The 21,845-nt window shown below is 38.0% G+C and overlaps 1 long non-coding RNA gene across 1 annotated transcript; it reads left to right on the forward strand.

Annotated features, from left to right (window-relative positions):
- The first annotated feature begins 932 nt into the window (after window positions 1–932).
- Window positions 933–20,910, forward strand: LOC149229569 (uncharacterized). The gene is made up of 3 exons (XR_016247298.1): window positions 933–1,323; window positions 8,349–8,440; window positions 20,839–20,910. It is a non-coding gene; the product is annotated as an uncharacterized LOC149229569 (long non-coding RNA).
- The last annotated feature ends 935 nt before the right edge of the window (window positions 20,911–21,845 follow it).

Below are 21,845 nucleotides of genomic sequence, written 5' to 3' on the forward strand. Positions count from 1 at the left end.
TGACCGTCAACCGTTAGCGTTAATGCTAGCATTAATTCGTTATTTGGTAAACAGGTTTCGTTATTTCGTAAAGTATATGCTAAGGTTGCAGGGTATTAACAGGTGTTGTCCAGGTGTTGTTGCAGGGTATTAACAGCTGCATCGCTGTCTCTCGGCTGGCATTGACGGGTGGGTAATGAGGTTCTATCGGCGGGCTCGATGAGTTCAGCTAGTCTGAAAATCATTTTGTTGTTTGGGAACTACAATGGACTACATTGGAGAGGCGACAGTTCGGTCACTATCCAGATTGTTTAGTCTCAAGTGTCCCAATCGTTTTTTCCGCTGGTATGTCTTTACTGTATTACAATCCGGGAGACCACGCGTGCGCGGGCGTTAGATGGATTGCAGGGCTCTCCATTTTTTAAATGTTTTTTCGTTGAAGGGTTTTCTCTCAGAGCCTCGACTGAGTTTGTTTGAGCATTTTACAAAAGCTGCCGAAGGTTTACAGGGTCCATGTAGAATGGTGCGCTTGTTTCTCTGCTGATCCACGGAACAGAATGGAAGGAGTCGGCGATAACAGTAGCAGCTTTACGGATCTGTTATTGCAGGGCGGAGGTCAGTCATCGAATCAAGTAGCAGCAGCAGATGAGTAATTCTCAGACAGGAGGTAATAATGCTCAATCTCGGCCTCTTTACAGGTCGAATTCCCAGAGTACTAATAACTATGCAAAGCCTCCACCGTTTCCCCCAACTTCAGTGCCTTCTTTCGCACAGATGAATAATGTGTCGAACCCTAGTCAAAACCCCAGGCGGGCACCGGCGGGCGCACAGTGAAATCCCGCGGCAGGTATCGTGGGACAGGGTTGGAAAAGGCATGAAGAAGGAAGCCGAGTGGGATCGAGATGGCGACCTAAACATGGAAGTGGGGGTTGAGGGGGCGGGAGTAGCCGGGACTGAGAGCTGGGTGGCAAATGCGGTTGAGAAGGAAGACTTAGAGGGGAGGGATAGAATGCCTTTCCTCTGGAGGATGATCTGCTTAACTTCGTCTTCCGTGGGAGTAGCTCTACCTTGGCGTTATAAGAAATTCGGAAGGTATTTTCATTGGACCATCAGCTTAGCTGATTTGACGGGGGTTAGGGTGATTCAGGGGATATCCTTAACATCTGTTGCACCCTCACATAGACTGATTTGATGGGGGTTACCTGTCTTGTGTACACATTTCATTCCAGGTGACATTGTGCATGTAGCGTCGGGGCTACGTGTAACGTAATTTTCTTGTTATATAATAAGCTTATACATGATTTCGTCGTTACTTTGCGGCTTGTTATTTCACTTCGGGTCCAGGTACTCTTTATGTTTTCATTCCTGAGCTTGTACAGTGCTTCCCTTGTATACGAGTTTGAATTCTTTCGTATTCTTTTTTGGTTGGGTCAGGGAGGGTTCTTCATAAGTTACATAAGAATTTTGCTTAAGTTTGCATGTCTCTGGTTATGTAACTGCATGCATTTCTTTTTTAATGTAGATTCTGGTTCTTAATTGTTGGATTTCGTTGCTGATTAGACAGCATGTATCTCTCGGCCTACGGTGTAGATTCACATCCCTAATCTCTGCATCCGTCTAGCCTGCTTGTAGAATGTCCGTGTCTTAATAACTTTATAAGTTAGATAAGAACAGACTTGCCCATCTGTACTCATCCTTGAATGCCTGTGGCTCTCCATGAGCAGCAGCAACTAGCCATTATGCTTTTCTTCAATCTTTACCAGGGTTAGCCATTACGCTTTTCTTCAATGAATTTAATAACTTTATAAGTTAGATAAGAACAGACTTGCCCATCTGTACTCATCCTTGAATGCCTGTGGCTCTCCATGAGCAGCAGCAACTCCCCTATCTTTACCAGGGTTAGCCATTATGCTTTTCTTCAATGAATTTAATTTTAACCATTAGCTTGCTTAACAATCCATTATGGAATGTTTTTGCTGCTTTTATGTGAGGCTAGGGCACTCCTTTACATAGTTTGCAGCAATGGATCATTGCTTGAGAATTATCTGTTTTTATTAAGCCGTGTTGTGATGCTCCATTTTGGTGTGTTTTCAGTTTTCAATTTGATGGAGGAAGGCTGTATTTGTTTCCTGTCCGTCTTAGTTTTGTCATTAAGGCTTTGCCTACCTTTTGCTCTTAGCTGTTGTGGTGAGATCTATGTTCCGTTTATCTATTTTTATTAAGCCGTGTTGTGATGCTCCATTTTGGTGTGTTTTCAGTTTTCAATTTGATGGAGGAAGGCTGTATTTGTTTCCTGTCCATCTTGGCTGCCATTCTAGTATCAATGCCTTAGCTGAAGGCACAATTTTTTCTTAGTGAGCCAATGCTTATGGGTATCGTCTTTTTCCCCTTTGTTGAGGCCATACATAGTTGGATGGATAGCCCTTTACTGTTTACTCCTTACTTCTTATTGGATCCTGTTGAGGAGAGGTGAGTTGGAGTGTCCCGGGTCATGGTGGTTGCTATGAGTGAAATTATAAGCAGATAGACCATGGTGGTCAGAAGTATGTGGGCTGCTGGTGCGCACATTCCAAGCCACATTAAGAACATAGGTGCCAAATAAAAGAACATAGGTGCCAAATAAACGCAGCAACTCCCCTATCTTTACCGATCTCAGTGTATCTCTGTTTATTTGTGTACTATTTATAACTTATGCACTCAATTGCCACTAAAGCAGGTCGTGCTTTCCATTCTTTTCCCATTTTATTACTAAAATATCTAGTGCACTGCATGCCTGATTGAATGGGAATGATGAAGAAGATGAAGAATATTTGCTTAGGTAATTAGCTATTCCGCTTCTCTGCTGATGGATTATATTAAAGCTGCGATATATCCTTTGGGATCTAATCTTGCAAGCAGTTTATCTTTGTACTATTACATGATTTTATGCTTGTCAGTGACAGACTTTATAGGCATATCATAAGTTCGTGAGATATCTTTGTTTTTTTATCTGGTTCAGAACCTATATTGTTATTTTCTCTGTGTTGCATTATATTTACCATTACATTATATAAGCCAGAGACAAACTGTGTACATCACATATTTCAAATGCTTATAGTTGTTGTGTACACATATTTCAAATGCTTTTAGGAAAACTATGTATCTCATACATTGAGAATCAGAGCTGGCATGGTGTATGAAAATTAATGCTTTTCCACATTACTGATAAGTGTTGCACTCAATTGCCACTAAAGCAGGTCGTGCTTTCCATTCTTTTCCCATTCTATTACCAAAATATCTAGTGCACTGCATGCCTGATTGAATGGGAATGATGAAGAAGATGAAGAATATTTGCTTAGGTAATTAGCTATTTCGCTTCTCTGCTGATGGATTATATTAAAGCTGCGATATATCCTTTGGGATCTAATCTTGCAAGCAGTTTATCTTTGTACTATTACATGATTTTATGCTTTTCAGTGACAGACTTTATAGGCATATAATAAGTTCGTGAGATATCTTTGTTTTTTTATCTGGTTCAGAACCTCTATTGTTATTTTCTCTGTGTTGCATTATATTTACCATTACATTATATAAGCCAGAGAGAAACTGTGTACATCACATATTTCAAATGCTTATAGTTGCTGTGTACACATATTTCAAATGCTTTTAGGAAAACTATGTATCTCATACATTGAGAATCAGAGCTGGCATGGTGTATGAAAATTAATGCTTTTCCACATTACTGATAAGTGTTACCCTATCTATATTGTGCCTGTTCTTGTTTGTTAGAGAAAATCTCGAAGAATTTCTTCTTAACTATAGATCCTCACTTTTTCTTCTCCTTTGCATCAGACACTCCTATTTATGATAGGAAAATGTATCCATATCTAGATGTATTATCTATCCAGAATTTCATCCACAATGGCTTTACTATAAATACTGTTGTCACTAACCATTTTGGGCATGGTTATACTCTTAATCTTGCTATTTATGGTATGGAAAGATACTTTTAAATTTAAACTAGGAAGATGTGCAGCTGTAACTTCAAACTTTCCTATTGAGCGAAATAGAAAGTGTTTTCAGTTTTCAGTTTTCTGTGTTGAGTTGAATTTGACACAGTGGCTTGACATACCTCCTTTGGTGTATGGAACGCATCACCCTGCAGGCATGACTGCTTTTTTATCCATAGCTGGATTCGAACCCAGTTCGTAGATATGTGATCAGTGCAACTGGCTGTTACTGGTTATGGCCTGTTGACTTATATGATAGATTCGACCGCAAAGTTTGAGGTTGGGATTCCCATTTTGCCTCAAGGGTTTGATAGAGGTGTGCACATTCAATAGCCTGATGGGGGTCATGTCAATCTAAAATCCCTGAATGTACAGTAAATGGATGCTCTAATCTCAACTTTTTTGAAGGAAGTGGTTGCATGCTGTACACCTATGGGGACAGGGTAGACCTTTTAAGTGAAACCACCATCTCGGTTTTTGCAATCAGGTTGTTATTTGTTGATAAACATTGCTTTCGTTCTGCATTATAGGCATATGAACTCAGTTCCCTAAAACGAGTTCTCAATTTCATAGTGAGGTAGATTTACTATGTTAATTTGAGCCTGGAATTTGATGTTCCGATTGCCTGCCTGCAAATCAAGTCATAAATTGTGGGCATATAGCTACAGATCTCTATATTACAGGTTAAGGTGGATGTCAAAATCAATCAGTTTGGAGAGTTCAGAATATATCTTCGAATCGAAAGAGCTGCCTTGTTTTCTTCATTGCCCAAAGCCCTTGGTTGAGTGGTTATGAGCAGCTTTATTGTTATCCATAGCTTCAATAAACATAGTCACATTCCTTGCACATGCGAGTTCATAAGGCCCACTGCCATGCAGGATGTACCTTAGTGTGTGAAACTATGGTTTTAATTTCTAAGTGATTTCTAATGATATGGTTTCTCTCTTTGGCGGAGTCTTAAGAAGTGTCAATGCAAGCGTAGGCTGGGAAATGTCCTTCAAACTTCCAAAATATCTTATATTCTGAGTTCAGATGAGATCTGTAGCTAGGGACAAAATAGTGTTTGTTGTGTTTGTGTGTATCTTTGTATGCTGATTGGTATTCAGATCTTATGTATTATTTAGCTCATATATGCAAATGGATGTATGTATTCTTCTTTGTGTATAAGCATATGCCTATTCGTTGCGTTCTTTATTTCTTCTATATATACCACAACATGTTGTACACCTATGGGGACAGGGTAGACTTTTTAAGTGAAACCACCATCTTAGGAGTTCAAACTTGCAATATATCTTATATTCTGAGTTCATTATCCATAGATGAGATCTGTAGCTAGGGACAAAATAGTGTTTGTAAATCTTCTTTTAACACTTTATCATAGAATTTTTGTAAGCTCTGTTGTACAGGGATTGTTGTAATCCTTTGAAATTGAAATCAAAACTTTATTAATCTCCTCACATGAACAAAAATAGTCAATTGGACCAAGAGGCAACAACATACTTGCATTTTTCGCTTGAGAATGATCCCTCAACAAGTTCGATTGTGGAAGAGTTTCCATGGCCTTACATGCATGGGGGTTGACACAAAGCACATGCTTGTAGGCAGATCGGATCCATGGTGGGAAGCTTGAGAATGCACACCTCCCACCATATTGAACCACTACCCCACTGGTTATATAATTAAATTTTCATTTAATTCTCAATATAAACTGATTTTAAGCCACCCTATAAAATCGTTTAGGCTGTTGAACTGTAAACATTAGCATTATCCTTTATCCATATTGTGAATCTCTATTACATGTGTTGTACTGCCAATGAGTAGTGGCAAGTCAAACTTGTTGGGTATTCAAACTTACTGACTGGTAGGAGTTTCACGTGTGAATGAATCAGTTCAGGTTTCCATGGCCTTACATGCATGGGGGTTGACACAAAGCACATGCCTGTAGGCAGATTGGATCCATGGTGGGAAGCTTGAGAAGGCACACCTCCCACCATATTGAACCACTACCCCACTGGTTATATAATTAAATTTTCATTTAATTCTCAATATAAACTGATTTTAAGCCACCCTATAAAATCGTTTAGGTTGTTGAACTGTAAACATTAGCATTATCCTTTATCCATATTGTGAATCTCTATTACATGTGTTGTACTGCCAATGAGTAGTGGCAAGTCAAACTTGTTGGGTATTCAAACTTACTGACTAGTAGGAGTTTCACGTGTGAATGAATCAGTTCAGGTTGCTTGTTGTGTTGAGTTGAATTTGACACAGTGGCTTGACAAACTTTTGTAAGAAGGGTCATTAGATCGATGCCTCTTCCCATGACACACTTCTTTTCCCTATTGTAAGGCCCATCTCCATCTTCAAGTGCTCTTGCAATGTGTAGTTGCAGCTTCCCCAATCCTGTTAAGGGCATGCCATACTCATACTTTCAACTTGCATGATCAAAACCTGATCTGAAGGTGCTCTCTGTATTGCTACAAGATCTTCTCTATTTGTTTGATTCATCTACTCCATCCACCTTTGCATGATACAATCTTCGCACAAACTGCTGGTGCAACTGGCTGTTACTGGTTATGGCCTGTTGACTTATATGATAGATTCGACCGGAAAGTTTGAGGTTGGGGTTCCCATTTTGCCTCAAGGGTTTGATAGAGGTGTGCACATTCAATAGCCTGATGGGGGTCATGTCAATCTAAAATCCCTGAATGTACAGTAAATGGATGCTTTAATCTCAACTTTTTTGGAGGAAGTGGTTGCATGCTGTACACCTATGGGGACAGGGTAGACCTTTTAAGTGAAACCACCATCTCGGTTTTTGAAATCAGGTTGTTATTTGTTGATAAACATTGCTTTCGTTCTGCACTATAGGCATATGAACTCAGTTCCCTGAAACGAGTTGTCAATTTCATAGTGAGGTAGATTTACTATGTTAATTTGAGCCTGGAATTTGATGTTCTGATTGCCTGCCTACAAATCAAGTCATAAATTGTGGGCATATAGCTACAGATCTCTATATTACAGGTTAAGGTGGATGTCAAAATCAATCAGTTTGGCAAATGTCTTCTAATGACATCAATCTCCATATATTGTTATCTTCTAAATCCATGGGTAGTTTGTAATAAGAGTTCAGAATATATCTTCGAATTGAAAGAGCTGCCTTGTTTTCTTCATTGTTCAAAGCCCTTGGTTGAGTGGTTATGAGCAACTTTATTGTTATCCATAGCTTCAATAAACATAGTCACATTCCTTGCACATGCGAGTTCATAAGGCCCACTGCCATGCAGGATGTACCTTAGTGTGTGAAACTGTGGTTTTAATTTCTAAGTGATTTCTGATGATATGGTTTCTCTCTTTGGCGGAGTCCTAAGAAGTGTCAATGCAAGCGTAGGCTGGGAAATGTCCTTCAAACTTCCAAAATATCTTATATTCTGAGTTCATTATCCATAGATAAGATCTGTAGCTAGGGACAAAATAGTGTTTGTTGTGTTTGTGTGTATCTTTGTATGCTGATTGGTATTCAGATCTTATGTATTATTTAGCTCATATACGCAAATGGATGTATGTATTCTTCTTTGTGCATAAGCATATGCCTATTCGTTGCGTTCTTTATTTCTTCTATATATGTCCTATACCCCCTCACAAGTGATTTGTTTGCGGCAGTAGCAGTTTGTCCTCAAGTAGTTGCATCATATAGTGATCCAAATAATACAACTGTGTCCCTCTGTTTTTGTTTTTCTTTATATGCTTTCATTTTTTTAAAGGAATTTATCACTTGATATTCTTATTCTACATGTCTTTCGGACGTCTTAAATCCACTGTGACAGATGAAATGCTGAGATAATTATTTGGCCACTTTGGAGAACTCGTGCATATCAAAATACCAGGGGCAAACACTCGGGACTTGCAGAGGGATTACTTTGTTGATGCAGTAGCTTAGCGAAATAAGTCATTTTCTTTTGTCTTAAATGCCAGCATAAGAAAGAGAAACAATATACCTGTAACAATTTGGTGTGGCTTGCTCCGTTGCATCAAAAGCTTCGAACCAGTGTCAAATTTGATGGTACTAGTGACATTACATTGCTTTTAGTTTGTTTGATTTGCGGCATTGGGTTGATATAGATTCCTCAATGGATTGCAAGCAACAATAGTTATAGGAATCTGTCTAACCCTCCCTTTGATTACCAGTAGACAAAACATTCAAAGTTTCATTTATTGGCAGTTCTTCAAGCAGTGTGTTATCATATTCCTGACTGCCACTTTCATCATGGCCACCTCCCAGTTCTTTGCTAAAAAGTCTCAATGTCTTGGGTTGTAATTTAAAGCCATTATTGTCAGTTGTGCTTCCAGAGGGGTTTACGTTCTTCTTTATCTTGGCAGTCATATTTCGAACTTCAGTATCAGACCTGCGCAGTGGATGCTACCTGACATAAGGAGTCTCCGTAGCTTAGCAGACATTTGCGGTCCCAAAGGTGCACACAATCACTTCGTGTTCTATAATCATTTTCATTGTTTCAACTTGTTAATATGATTCTCTAGTTGTAACTGCATTGCATCAGAAAACATAATATTGCATCGAACACTTAGTCGTCATCATGTCTTCTATGTCTGATAAACACAAGTTGCAATTAGTATTGCAAAAGCACCACTTATTTCTTGTGGACAATTTCTCATATCTAATTGGAGACTGCCTATTCGATAGTTTGAACTTTTGCTAGATTTCCGATACAAATCAGTGGAGCTAAGGAAAGGAACAATAGAATATTTTAGAGCCTGTCTCAAAAAACAAGATACTGAGGCAATTTTGTCTTATGAACATGAACTGCATGAAGCCTCACTTAAAGAAATGCATAACATTAGCAACCATGAAGTCTATTTAGACAAAATGGCTAAATCTGCCTCAAATAATATACCCCTAGCATCTAGAGGTCTGTGGGGAGATATTTTTTGCGTCCATTGGCTGTCAAACTGGTTGAAAATTCCAATTAGGCTTTGGTCCAAAACAAAGATGCGAGTGTATTTTCACTTCAATTCAAGTATTACAACAAATACTTGTGACATACTGTTCCATGACGAGGACCCTTTGAATGGGCACTTCGAGCCTTTGGTTCATAGGCAGCCTACAATTCGTTGTACCTTCCAACAACAAGCTGATACCTCAAAGAACAATATCGAACCACAGCCTAAGACAAAATGTCAATCAATCAAAGCTAAATTACACGCACCTTGTCACTTAAGCAAGCACGTGCGTAAGGACATTGCTCAGAAGAATCAGGAAAGGAAAAACATGGGCATTCAATACAACAGAAGTACAATGGAACAACAAGTAGTTCTATACAACACATAAGATGTTTGTGACAGACCTATGTCTGATACACACAAGTTGTAATTGGTATTGCAAAAGCATGACTTATTTCGTGCGGACAATTTCTCATATCTAATTGGAGACTGTTTATTCGATAGTTTAGAACTTTTGCTAGATTTCCGATACACATCAGTGGAGCTAAGGAAAGGAACAATAGAATATTTTAGAAACTGTCTCAAAAAACAAGATAGTGAGGCAATTTGGTCTTATGAACATGAACTGCATGAAGCCTCACTGAAAGAAATGCATAACATTAGAAATCGTGAAATCTATTTAGACAAAATGGCTAAATCTGCCTCAAACAATATACCCCCAGCATCTAGAGGTCTATGGGGAGATATTTTCTGCATCCATTGGCTGTCAAACTGGTTGAAAATTCCAATTAGGGTTTGGTCCAAGACAAAGATGAGACTGTATTTGCACTTCAATTCAGGTATTACAACAAATACTTGTGACATACTGTTCCATGACGATGATACTTTGAATGGGCACTTCGAGCCTTTGGTTCATAGGCAGCCTACAATTGGTTGTACCTTCCAACAACAAGCCGATACCTCAAAGAAACCTTGTCACTTAAAAAAGCATGTGCTTAAGGACATTGCTCAGTAAAATCCGAAAAGGCAAAACATAGGCATTCAATATAACAGAAGTATAATGGAACAACAAGTAATTCTAAACAACACAGAAGATATTTGTGACACACCGCACACAAAAGATGTTAGTGACACACGGGGGTTCCGATCACTTAGAAACTTGAATGAACATATTAGAACCAACAGACAAACAGAAATTGTAACTTCTTGTCGATCAGACAAACAATCAAAAAGTCTATCTTTACGTTTGCTTAAAGGCATCATTCGGGAAAAATTGAAAACACAGAAAATAAGACTTGCCTTCAACACAACAATAATGAAACAAGAAATAGTCATAGAAAACATGGACTACAGCCCATCTTCAGGAAGATCAACGGATCTATTAGTGCGATCAACGAACCAAGTAAAATTTGAGACACTGAGATTTCGATCACTTAGAAACTTGAAAAAACAAATTAGAAACAACGCACAAACAGGAATTGTAATCCCTTGTTCATCAAAGGATCGTTCAACACAATTAAAGAAATCAGGAGAATCCAACCTCTCGATTCAATCAAGATCAATGAACAAATTACCAGAATTATCAGAATTTGATCAAATATATCAAAGACAAGTAAGTGACACACCTATTTTCAATTGTTCATCATGTGAAACAACTTTTTTCAAAAGAGACATCTGCTTTGTGAAACAAGAATGTCAAGCAAAACAAAATAAGATTAGGAAACTATCAACTAGTTTCGAGAATGTTAAATCTCATGTTGAAAATTGCTACATTTGTAAACATTGCAAAAAAGCAATTGAACATGAAACAATTGCTAAATATGCAGTCCCTGAACACATAAGAAGAAACAATGGCACTAGAACACTGAGAGACCTCACTGAACTAGAGGAAAGACTAGTCGCATTAAGATTGCCCTTCTTGCAAATAAAAGAAATGGGCCATCGACATAAGAAGTCGCAACTGGGCTTAACTAGAGGAGTCATCAATGTCCCTACTAACATTTCCAGAATCCAATCTGCATTGCCTCGAACTTTAAAAGACACTGACACGGTTGCCGTTGTTCTCAAAAAGAGTTTAAGATTCAAAAGTGCTTATGCATTTGGTCAAGTTCGAGTTCACAAAGTGATGAAAGCATTAAAACAATTATGCCAAAGGATGCTTTACAAGCTCGAGAACGCTACCATAAATGACAATTAGAAAGAGGCATTCCTACAGAACCAAGAAGCTTATGAAAGTTCAAGTGACGCTGAAGATAGCGAACACGATAACCAAGACAACGATGAACCAACGACAAAAACATTGGTCCATGGATTCATTGATGCACACACCGTCCATGACCTTGTAAATAAACAAATTAACATTGCACCTGCTGCTGGATACATGCCATTAGGAATCTTCAAAGATAAGTACTCAGAAGAAATGAGTTTCCCATCGCTTTTCTATGGCAACAAACACCCGGCTGACATCTCCAAAAACTTTACATATCAAAAGATTTGCCACTGGGAAGTGCTGCATAAAAGCCACGATTTTGCTTATCATACTACAAACCTGTTCTATAAAGCAATTCGCATTATCATAAATCAGGTGTTGAATACAATGTGGATTAGAATTAGAAAAGGGCAGTTGAAAGGTAGAAAACTAGTTGCAAAAGACGTTAAGTCAAAACCAAACCTAGATCGTATTTTAAATTCTGACATTGGGTACATGGACCTAAAAACAATTCGTACCTCACCTGACTACCACCAGCAAATACGGAACAAACTCTATGCAATGATACGACAACTAGGGCCGCCCACTTTCTTTGTTTCGTTTAGCAGTGCGGAGCATCTTTGGGATCCTTTAATGCATGCATTGAGACACATAAAACAAAACACTAGAAGACCAAACACAGGTGAACTTGATGAAAATGAACCTAGCTCATTAATAAGAAACGACCTTGTTACTTGTGTACGTTACTATAGATCTAGGAGGGATGCATTACATCAATTGATATCTCATGATCACAAGTATTATGGAGAGCTCACTGACCACTTCTATGTAACTGAATTCCAAAACCGGGGCAGTGAACATGAACATGGCTTACTATGGATAAAATCTGCACCAATCTATGGTCAAAATACAAATATTGAAGTCGAAGAATTCGTTGACAATTACTTGTCAACTAATTCACTGTTACTTGCAAGTGAACTTAGAGTTCTACAACACCATTGTCACACAAAAAGTTGTAGGAAGCGTGCAAATTCTAATTGCAGATTTAATTTCCCACTACCACCAATGAAAGTAACAAAAATACTTGAGCCTCTTGAATTCGATAGTGATAAAACAAAAGCACATGCAAAGCTAATCTTCGAAGCAATAAACAACACAAGATACAGTGAGAGTGATACATTTGATAGCTTTTTAGCCAACCTTGGACTAGCACACAATGAATACATACATGCTATCCAATGTACACTAAAGCGAACAACACTCTTATTGCAAAGGAACCCAGTTGACACCTGGACAAACAACTTCGCTAAACATATTCCAGGAATTTGGATTGCAAACACTGATTCCCAATTTGTACTTGATTCATATGCAGCTGCAATGTATTGCAGTTCTTATATGACAAAAGAAGATAAAACACTCACAAGAACATTTAAAAACATACGCGACAATCATGTGAAAACAAAATCTGATATCCTAGATACCATTAGTTCTTTAGGGAAAGCTTTGGTCAACTTGCAACAAATGTCTGCACAACAAGCAGTGCATATTGTGTTATCGCTCCCACTAAACTCCAGTTCACGGAAATGTGTATTTATTAACACATCTCCTGTCGATGATCGTGCATTTGTTCTTAAAAGACAAAAAGATCTGCAGAAGGAAGCAGATGACTCAGAAGACATAATGTGCCCATCAATTACTGACTACTATGCTCTCCGACCTACTGCTATTGAACATGTCTGCTTAGCAGAATTTGCATCTAGCTATACAAAGAAAGGACAAGAACGCAGAAAATCAAGTAGACCATGTGTCATTCGATCTGTTAGATATTACAAATACAAGGACATTGAAAATCACTGTAGAGAGCAATTGATGTTATACTATCCTTATCGAGGAAGTGAAACTGCAATTAAGCAACATCACACAAGTTGGCAAGCTGCATATGTTGTGGTCGAAGAAATAGTCAAGCAAAATGAACAGAAGTTCAAATTTGCTACAACAACTACATGGGGTGACATAGATGACGCAATGCACACAGTAGAAACAGAAACTGGAGAAATATTTGACATAGATAGTTTGAAATCAAATGAAACAGAAACTATAACATTTAACAAATCGATAGATGACAAATATGAAAACTACGACTTCCAAAATGACTTGGGACATTTGCAAGATAGCAAAAAGTTTGCTTTACCATCTACAAGGCCATATGAAATCGTGAAACAACCACATATACTTGAAGACGTAGAGTACTATGAATTAATGCGACAATTAAACACCGAACAAGCAAGCATAGTTACTGATGTTATAACAAGGAAATTGTACAGACCAGACGAGCTAATCTACCTGTTATTAACAGGAGGTGCAGGAACAGGCAAGACACGCATAGCCAAGGCAATATTCCAATCCTTAGTACGCATACACAATGTGGCATTGCCTTATAACCCATCACAACTAATAGGAATAATCGCTGCATACACGGGCAAAGCTGCCTTCAATGTTGGTGGTGTCACATTGCATTCTGCATTCTATTTGCCCTTTAACAAAGCAGATTGCCCCTCACTAAACAATGAAAAATTGGACACATTATCAAAGCATTTCCAACAATTGTGTGTCCTCCTCATAGATGAGGTATCGCTCGTTGGTGCAACAACACTATATCAAATTGATAAGCGCCTGCGACAAATCTTACACACACCAACTTCATACTTTGGCAATGTTGACACGATATTCTCCGGTGATCTTTACCAGGCAAACCCAGTCAGAGACTCCCTGATCTTTGAAAACCCAAAAATCAACAAAAACACAATTCCATATGACTTCTGGCCAGAGAAAATAAAATGTTATCAACTGCACACAGCCATGCGCCAAAAAGACCCATTGTTCATTGATGTACTAAATAGGATGAGATTAAACATGCAAACATATGAAGATATTGCTTATGTAAACAACAACTGCTATAGGGTCCCACCTTCAAGCCCAGTTTTCCCACACATTTTCTATCGCAACAAAGATGTCCATATTCACAATGTGAAAATGCTTTCCCTAACAAAGGGGGAACAAATAATGCTCGTTGCAATTGACAACTACGAGCTTCCTGGGTCGAGTTATTTTGCTTTTGATAAAACAATCTCACTGCCATCAACAATTACAGTTAAACAGAACATGTTAGTTGAACTATATGCAGGAAATTACAATACAAACGATGGATTAGTAAATGGTGCTGAAGGGATTTTCAAATCCTATTCATCTAATAACAACAGGCCTGACATTGTCTGGATAGATTTTTCAGACCCAGAAATTGGGAAACAACAAAGAAGCAACTTCAAACAACTATACGACATAAACATAATGCCAAATTGGACACCAATCTTTCGAATAGAAAAATCGCTAGCAATGTCTCAGAACAAATTACAAATTACAATTCGAAAACAATTTCCAATCCAATTAGCCTGTGCCGAGACAATACACCGGACACAAGGGTTGACATTGGATCAACTTGCATTTGACCCAACTGGTGTCACAAAACATGGTCTAGTCTACACTGCATTATCACGTGTTCGAACTATTGGCTCACTATACTTGATTAACAAATTGACACAACAAAACTTCCATGTCAAAAACAAAATAATCAATGAGATGGCACGGCTAGAAACAACTGGTGCATGGAAACTAGAATTCGCAAAGAAGAAATCTGTTAACAAGGATGTTTTATCAATTGCAAGCCTGAACACACATAGTCTACGTGCACATCTTAGTGACGTGATTCATCACAATGACTTAATGGACAACATGATTCTATGTTTTCAAGAAACTCATTTGTACACTCCACCAGTAGTCAAAGAATTCTTATCATTCAATTTTGCGGCTGCACATTCTACACATGGAGTTCTTACTTGCATAAACAAAAAAATACCTATTAGAGCAAGAAAGACATTTTCCAAGAACAAAACAGAGCTTAGCCTAATTGACATGTGCTTCCGATGACCAGTTTGTTTAATGAACATTTATGCAGCACCATTTGAACAAGTATCCACAATAATGCAAATAATTCAGGAAGCAAAGTCGCAAACTACATATACTGACTGTGTTTTTTTAGTTGTTGGTGATTTGAACATTGACATACAACAAGAAACAGCTCGTAGAAAACTCTTTGTACAATTTATGGAAATGGAAAACTTACATGAAATAACAAGCAAACTATCTCCGCGCCGAAACACAGTAATAGACCATATCTGGACAACTTTGCCTATGAAACAGTGTGAGATAAATGTAACATGGGCTTATTGGTCTGATCACAGCATATTCTATGCGCTATTACAACTCTAATGACCCTTGGAACAAATCAATAACCAATTTGCTAAACTTCATATTCAAGGAAACTTCATATTTCCCTGTTCAAACAAATGCTGTGTTATCCGAGCAAAATCAATCTCCAATGGCCATACTGAAAGTCTATTTCTTGTAGCTCCCTTGCAACACTCTGTGTTAACTGATCTAGGTATGTAATGACACATAGAATAACGTTATGCACAGATTTATTATTACATGGAACACATTTTGCTTGTAGACCTAATAGAATACATATTTATTATTACATGGAACAAGTTTTGCTTGTAGACCTAATAGTTTGTACTCGTGTTGTACAAATAACTAATAAGAAAACACAGCACGAAGAAGTAACTCCTCGAGAGCCTTGCTGCCTTTCAGATCAGAGACTAGTAAACAGATAATTAATATGAAAAGACAACACGAAGAAGTACCTGCTCCAGAGACATGCTCCCTCTCAGAGACTTGTGACGTCTCAGAAACAACTAAAAAGTAACTAAAAAACCTTCAAATCTATTCTTACAAGTTTTGTAGTACAAACACAATGTTAATTCAGATTCTTCAATATTGTTCTACAGGCAGAAACAGGAAAGTACATCAAGTTTTGTAGTACAAACATAATGTTAATTCAGATTCTTTAATATTGTTCTACAGGCAGAAACAGGAAAGTACATCTGAGATAGCAGCCAAGCATCAATTATGTAGAACAATCACAATACAGGAGTTAAAAGGGCTGAAAATGGGAACAACTTTTCACGGCCAGGTTCTAGTAATATACAAAACACTGGTTGACAAAGCCCACGGAATTGAATTGTTACGTGCTGACCTAGTGGACAGCAGAGGGCATATGACAATTACGCTAAATGTGCCACACAGCCTGATTCCTGCTACTGAAGCGAAACTTGTAGTGGGCCAGGGAATCTGTATTACATAGTTCAAGGTCTCTGCCAAGACAGTTTATGACCATGGAGACTGTCTGTGTATACTTGTTTTGCATGGGAAGACCATCTTGGAACCAATTCCACCTATCTGTACGGAATACAGATTTGTTCCCATGACGACTATTAACCAGCTCACCAGCACAACAACTGCGTTTGCAATCGGCACAGTTGCCATCCTTGTAACAACAGCGAAAGAAATAGCTGGTCAATATGTCCTAACTATCAAGGACGGCCGAGCTCAAAAAGACAAAGCCACGGTATATACAAGTTCAACCATTTATTCTTTTTAACATTTAAATCATCTATACATTTTAAGTAACCATTTACTTAAAAGCAATTACATTTAACACTAGTACATTTTGCAACGAAGGTGCATCCTTTTAGTACATTTAAGCCAATTTTCAAATCAATCCAACAACAAATTTTGAAACAAGAAGCACCAATGGTGCTGTTTCGAAATCTTGCCCGAGGCAAAGAACGAGGGTCGTTACGCACTTGCAAATCTACATTCATTACAGCCGTTACTTCAGACAGGGTACTTGCAGACCTGAGAAAACTACCTGCCTCAACAATAAAGGTCCTCTCATACTCCACAGAATATATATTATAAATCTTTATTTCCTGTTCTCCTAAATTATGCACGTTCATTTAACATCCTCTTAGTATTTTTATTACAATATCTAACGCTAGGCTTGTACTGAAACATGGACCAGGTTAAAGGAATGCTCACTATAACAAACATACATACAGAACCCTTTGTTATAATCTGTAGCAATTGCTCTCTGCCCGCCGATACGTTTGGAACAGTTATCATGGACCAACTTAACTGTTCCACATGCAAACAGCTAACTACATATCGACGCAGTTTTCAATTAAATTGCACAATCCAAACCAACGCAAATGTTCAATACAAATGCATCCTAAAGGATAGTTTACTGCTCGAACTGTGTCCATCCTTAACAGGACTCACGTATGAAAATTATCTCGAAGACGTTGCCAACGTTACATACAATTTGCGAGATTTCCATGTACACAGCAGCTTCCTGTTGGATAGTTCAGATGTCATTGTGCATACAGATTGACACATTTTATCCTCTGTAGGATGTGACTTTCTCTGGTCTACGAGTTCATATCTGTTGGAAGCTTGGAATACCATCTTCATGGTATTGTTATATCTGTCTTTATTATTATTTGAACATAAGAACTCTTCTTCTGGGCATTTTAGCTTTTGTTGGGCTGAAAATAAACAACTCTGATGAATGTTTTGATGGTTCGGATTACCATCTTCATGCTACTGTTATACCTGTAGTTACTCTTCCTTTGGGCATTTATTTTCTACTGGAATGAAAAGAAACAAAGCTCCTTATTGCTTAACGGCAGGAGTATATCCTCTTTTTGTTGAGGAAGACAAGGCTTTTTTGGAAAAGGAGAAAAAAATTACAGGTGTTGTTCTAATTTATATCTGCATGCCTGAAAAGCACAAAAGGTCATTCTGCCCTTGAGAAGTAGCATGTAAAGCTAGGTAAAAATAGAGATTGATCTGATCCTGCAACTGGAAAATGTTGTTGTAACTATTGGCAACTCAATGAAAATGAAGCGGGCTACTAATATTTTGAACTCTTGTATCAGTTGAATTGACTTCATATCCACTTGAAACATTTTTTTTGCTACTGTTTGATCTGAATGACTATGCTGACTGCTTTCTATCAAATACTTTGGAGAGGGCTGAATGAAGGCTATGAATTTCAATTAGATTAGCAAAGAGTTTTGAGCTTAAGGTTCAAGGTTGGGTACTTAATACCAGATGCATTTTCTGTCATATACCTCTTATGTATCCTTTAGTTCAATCATTGAAGTACAGTATCAAATACTAATGGTAACACCCCTCTCTTATTCGTATTCAACGCATATTTATTACATCTGCTCAACACACATGAGAGGGACTATGTTGGTCAAGCGGGTCTGTTGATCAACCCGCTCATTACACAGTTTTGACCCAATCCAAACACTCGTTAATGCCTATCATGGGTAGCAGTATTGAACATAAAGGTATGCCATGAAAGCATTGGCCAATTAGTTCTTGTCTTCTTGATACAAACAGCTCACATATTGTTGTAATTCCTTTGCTCTATGTATTTTCTGGTACACTATGTCAATAATTGTAACACTGTAATGAGCAGAATGAATAGTCCAATTCAATGTACAGCAATTCATACAATCCAATCTTCAAAACCTGAGCTTGACAGAACAATGTATGTATAGATTAACCAAAATTCAGGAGTGTAAGCTTGTTCAGAGTTAACTTCAGGGCAGATTTTAATCATATTCTGCCTCACGTCAGCTACAAAAGCCGGAACCTGTGAGGGCTTTTACAAAGTATCACCGGAGGGTTAACATGCTGATAACGCCTGCACTCTATGAAGCACTTAATGTTTTTAAGGGATCAAAGATTTTCAGAAAGTTTTCGAAATTTCAAAAACTACTTACATCTATATTTCAAGGTGATAGTAAACCTCTTGAAGATTCCATATTTTGGATCGTTGTCTTTATACTTACTAATTTTGATATAAAGCAGATATCCTTCTCGTATGACTGAACCATTGCGTGAAGTGAAATCCCCTTTTTATGATTTAGTAAAAATATTATGTACCCCGAGGTTTAATCATAATTTTCCGCTCCCTCTATTTTCACAAAGGGCAGTGCATATTACACCATCCATGGCAAATGAACTGATTCGGGTAGTGCTTTTGATATTGCCAGAAAGGTTCACAGGTTTTTCTGCCAGCTACGTTTAAGGTGGAATAGTAGTTGTTATGTCATGATATCATCTCTATATGGAGAATACGTGTTTTATATGAGCAATGAGTTTGGTTGAAACATACTAGTATCTTGAACCAGCCATAGCCCACGGAGGTGAGGTAAGCTAGAAAATCTCTTGTTATACCTCGCTGTTCATAGCTATATAGCTCTATGTCATTAAGGTATGTGCTGCTTGCTGCCTGTTTCTACCTATCACCTATAAGGAATCCATAATCATAATGTATCATAAGTAATGAATGCCCAATATGAGCTTATAACCAGTGCTATCCTATCTTGTCACGATTATTGTCTAATTAAATCAATGGATATAGCTCCTGTATCATCTCTTCTCATGTAACCATACCTAATTACGTGAATCAAGTCACTTGGTTAAGCTATCATATTCATTTACATTACTGTGACCTTATCCTGTATGTCGTATAAGTTAATCAATGGCATTCATAGTGACATGTAGCTAGCTGTAGTAGGGTTATGCTTCTGTATCATGCTTATCTATCCGTATCAAGCTTACTGAATGCGAATAGAACTCATATCATGTATTTATTAGGAAGATACAGCTATAAAAATAATTTGTGCTGTCCATATGAGAGTTTTAGTTTGGATTTTTTGTTCAACTTGCACTGTATGTATGATGCAATCAGTTTAATCTTTTGCACTGGGACTGCAGGCAACACTTGTTAAGGAACCGGGTGTATCTGTCAACCGTGTTGTCTGGAGTCCAGATGGCAATTTGTTTGGTAAGAAGTTACATGTTGAAAGCTGTTGCACAAGAATTGTGTCTTTTCCAGCTTCACATTGTTTTTGCACATGCAGTTAAATTGATTTGTGTTACTTTTATTATCCCTTGATGTCAACAGGGGTTGCCTATTCAAAGCACATAGTACATACTTACACCTATAATGGCGGTGGAGATGTACGACAGCACTTGGAGGTATTTGATCAATAATTTTACTTTTCTTTCCCAGAGTAATAGCTTCCAGTATAGAGTAAGGAACAAGGACATGAAACATGTTGCTTAATGAGTATACTAGGTATAAGCATATTGAACTAAACCCATTGAATACACCAATCTCTACAGGTATGACAACCGTGTTGTGTGGAGTCCAGATGGCAATTTGTTTGGTAAGAAGTTACATGTTGAAAGTTGTTGCACAAGCATTGTGTCTTTTCCATCTTTACATTGTTTTTGCACATGCAGTTAAATTGATTTGTGTTACTTTTATTATCCCTTGATGTCAACAGGGGTTGCCTATTCAAAGCACATAATGCATACTTACACCTATAATGGTGGTGGAGATGTACGACAGCACTTGGAGGTATTTGATCACTAATTTTACTTTTCTTTCCCAAAGTAATAGCATACGCATACTTAACATACGAGCTATACAGGTATGATAAAGACTAGGTTTCTGTAGGGTTAAGCTTCTGTATCATGCTTATCTATCCGTATCAAGCTTACTGAATGCGAATAGAACTCATATCATGTATTTATTAGGATGATATAGCTATAAACATAATTTGTGCTGTCCATATGAGAGTTTTAGTTTGGATTTTTTGTTCAACTTGCACTGTATGTATGATGCAATCAGTTTAATCTTTTGCACTGGGACTGCAGGCAGCACTTGTTAAGGAACCGGGTGTATCTGTCAACTGTGTTGTGTGGAGTCCAGATGGCAATTTGTTTGGTAAGAAGTTACATGTTGAAAGCTGTTGCACAAGAATTGTGTCTTTTCCAGCTTCACATTGTTTTTGCACATGCAGTTAAATTGATTTGTGTTACTTTTATTATTCCTTGATGTCAATAGGGGTTGCCTATTCAAAGCACATAGTGCATACTTACACCTATAATGGTGGTCGAGATGTACGATAACACTTGGAGGTATTTGATCAATAATTTTACTTTTCTTTCTGAGAGTAATAGCTTCCAGTATAGAGTAAGCAACAAGGACATGAAACCTGTTGCTTAATGAGTATACTAGGTATAAGCATATTGAACTAAACCCAACCGTGTTGTGTGGAGTCCAGATGGCAATTTGTTTGGTAAGAAGTTACATGTTGAAAGCTATTGCACAAGCATTGTGTCTTTTCCAGCTTTACATTGTTTTTGCACATGCAGTTAAATTGATTTGTGTTACTTTTATTATCCCTTGATGTATCCCTAAGTTCAGCTGATGTACTCTGCCTTCATTTTGTAATCTTGGCTCTTGTCTTCACAGACTCAAAGGGGCACCTAATTTCGCATTTACTACTGCCGCCACATCCATCATTCCATATGCCATTTTCTCCCCATGTCAGATCGATCACCTAATTGCACCGATCGCTCACTTAACGTAAGGTCTTCGTTTTATGCCCATCATTAAATACTGGCCTGCTCCAATCTGATCTTCAAGATTTCTGCACCTAGATATTGACATAGATTTCCTGTCGGACCCAATCTACCACCAAGATTGCCCGACGTCAGATACATCACCTAATTTCGCTTTTACTTCTGCCGCCACATACATCATTCCATATGCCATTTGCTCCCCATGTCATATCGACCACTTAATTGCACCGATTGCTCACTTAACGTAAGCTTTTCGTTTTATGCCGACCATTAAATTCTGCCCTGCTCCATCCGAG

The sequence above is a fragment of the Pinus tabuliformis genome, chromosome J, assembly GCF_031772625.1.
Source record: "Pinus tabuliformis cultivar Carrire ecotype Pingquan chromosome J, CPIR1, whole genome shotgun sequence".
Taxonomy (NCBI): domain Eukaryota; kingdom Viridiplantae; phylum Streptophyta; class Pinopsida; order Pinales; family Pinaceae; genus Pinus; species Pinus tabuliformis.